Source organism: Mustela erminea, chromosome 1, assembly GCF_009829155.1.
Source record: "Mustela erminea isolate mMusErm1 chromosome 1, mMusErm1.Pri, whole genome shotgun sequence".
Lineage (NCBI taxonomy): Eukaryota > Metazoa > Chordata > Mammalia > Carnivora > Mustelidae > Mustela > Mustela erminea.
In genome coordinates this window covers 127487305-127490543 of record NC_045614.1, presented here as the reverse complement: position 1 = coordinate 127490543, position 3239 = coordinate 127487305, and positions in this window count along the sequence as shown.

Here is a 3239-nt window from a genome sequence, read left to right as displayed (position 1 = left end):
TGTTAAATGCCTCTTCTATCACCACCGCTAGCCTGACATTCCCCTCCTGTTTGCCATTGTGCCCATGTGAATGGTGTTCAGACAAAGGTCAGGGTGATCTCTCCCTGACCCCAGTGGATGCATGCTGTTGTTTCTAGCCCTTCCCAAATGGAAAAATCAATAAATTCACCAACAAACAGTTATTGGCGTTTTCTGTGTGCCCGCGTTCTTTAGTAGGCTTAGATTTCTTCTAGTGTGATGAAATTCTCAAATCAGGGTCACTCCCTTCTTCTCTCCTTTCTCCCATATTTCAGTAACGGTTTATTATAGTAGCACCTAACATTTGTATAGAATTGTGTTAGCAAAGTATTTTTATTCTTAAACTTACTGACCACACGGAGAGGAGCCTGTTTTTTCTTCTTTTACAGCTCAAGAACCAGGAGATTTGGATTTGTCTGAAGTCACAGCCAGTAGAGGACAAGGGAGCATTTCTTAACTCCAGAGTGACTTTCCTCAGACGCCCTTTTCTCTTTGTTACACAGAAAGCGCTATAATAAATGTGGGAGTTGGGGAGTAAGAGTAATAGTAAGATGAATAAAATAGTTTTTTAAAAGATGTATTTATTTATTTATTTATTTATTTAAGAGAGAGAGCATGAGCATGAGGGGCAGAGGGACAGAGAATCTAAAGCAGACTCCACAGAGCACGGAGCCCTGAGATTAAAACTTGAGCTGAAATGAAGAGTCAGATGCTGAACGGACTGCATCACCCAGGCACCCCTCAAAAAAAAAATAGTTTCTAACTTCAGAAATATAATATCAGAGGTAACCCAGTGATTTTGTCTCACTCTAAAATACAAGTAAGAGGCTGTGCATTTCAGAACACCTGCTTCATGTCTATAAAGAGATGGCCCCTAGTCTTTGGAATCTCCCGATGTTGCCTGGCCTCACGAGAGTCCCACTTGCATGTTTCTATCTGGGCACTGATTTGAACTCTATTTCTCAGAGCCGCGCTTCTCAAGAGCTGCTTATCCAGCTGTCTCTTCACCTCTCCCTTGACCTGACTCTACAATCCACTGCTGTTGACCTGGACCCACTATTCCAGTCAAACAGTTTGTGGGAAGGTCATGACTGACTTCCATGTCACTCAAGTCAAAGACACCTTTTCTCTATCTTTGACTTGTGAAGAGGAAGAACAGATAACCGCAAACAAAGCATGGAAACCTGAGGTCAGACTCCCTTGGTGTTACTACTGACTCCTCTATTTGCTTGTGTGACCCAAACAAGGGACTTCACCCCTCTGTGCTTCACTTTCTTCAATGATGATAGTATCTACACCATAGTACAAGTGTAAGGATTCAAGGAGTTAATATATGCAAAACACAGAGAAAATACCTGATGCATAACAAACGATACAGATGTTAGCTATTATTATTTATTGTTACCTAAGCTGCTGGATATGTAAACTATTTTTTCTTTATTAGCTATAATCTTCTATGTGGCACCATGTTCTCATGATTTTACTCTATCCTCTCCAATAATTTTTCTCAGTCACCTGTGTAGACTCTCTCTCCTTTATTTTTTACTTAACAAATAGATCTTTAAGTTCTTCAGGTTTCACTTACCATTTCCATTCTTTTTATTAGTTTTCTGGCCTCAGAAGTCTCATCAAATTCTCACATTACAATACCAAGTTCACTCAAATATATACTTTCACTAGAGATCTCACCCCCCACCCCCCGCCGGATTTTCCATTGACATATCCCTTCCTGTCATCTCTACTTGTATAATTCACATACAGCTTCAACTCAGTATTTCTCCCCCAACTGGTCACCTTCTGGTATTCTGGTATTAATAAATATAACCAAAAGTCAATGCGTTATTGAAGCTAGATGCCAAGAAATCACACAGAAGACTTCTGTCATCCTCACTTCCAATAGCCAATCCATTACTAAGTCCTGAAGATTATACCTCCCACATTCTTTGACGCAGGTATTCCTTATAGTCCATCAATGCCACTGTTATCTCCCACTCGGACCACTGCAATAGCTTCCAAAGTGCTCTTTTCTCATCTCTCTGATGCCTGTCTCTCCACTTTCTGCACATCAAGTAGAACAGTCTATTCAAACACAAGGACATCCTAACATTATTTGCTGAGAGCATCTTGATGTCTTTCTTAAACTTTTGTAATAAAGACAAACTTACCCCTTCACAGAGCCCACAAAACAATACCTCAGCAGCTTTAAATCATCTCATCCTTCTTCCTGCTTTCTCACTGCCAAGTCACTGACAATTGTTTTATTTCATGAAGAGTTTCCTCCTCCCCTCCCCGCACTGTAGGGCCTCTGCATACATTGGCCCTTCTTTTTCTCTCTTCTTTGCCTCATTAGTTCCTATTCATCTCGCCATCTTCGTTGTATCACCACACCCTCAAGAAAACCTCAACTAACACTCCTGACCAGATAAACTCTTCATATTTCTTTGCTTTATAGAATTTATCATGCTTGTAGCTTTACATTCCTTCATGGATTATGTCTGCTTCATAGAGCAGACTGTAAACACTGAAACTATGTCTTTGGGGAAGGTTGTTACTCTTTGTATTTCTAGGACCTATCATAGAGATGCTGCTCCAATATATATTGGTTGAAGTCACATGACCCTGGACACTCTGAGTTCAGGGTTATTTCTACAGCATCACATCTGGAATAGCATAGACCTCATTTTACAAAAGAATTAGCCACATAAATGCAGATATACCTCAGAGGTACTGCAGGCTTAATTCAGACCAACACAATAATGCAAATATTGCAACAAAATGAGTCAAGGGAATTTCTTGGTTTCCCAGTGCATACAAAAGTTATATTTAAACTATACATTAAGTTATGTTTAAATTATACAGCACTATCTATTAAGTATACAATAGAATTATGTCTAAAAACAATGGACATTACCCTAATTTAAAAATCCTTTATTGCTAAAAAAAAAATTCTAACTACCTCTAAACTTTCAGTGAGTCATAATCTCTTTGCTTGTGGAGGGCCTTGCTTTGTTGTTTGCAGCAAGACTGGTCAGGGTGGTGGTTGCTGAAAGCTGGTGGTGGCTGTTGCAATTTCTTGAGATAGAACAACAATGCCTGGTGGTAGGTATTAAGGAGGGCACGTATTGCATAGAGCACTGGGTGTGGTGCATAAACAAGGAATCTTGGAACACTGAAAAAATAAAATTAAATTTTAAAAAAAGATAAAACAACAATGAAGTTAG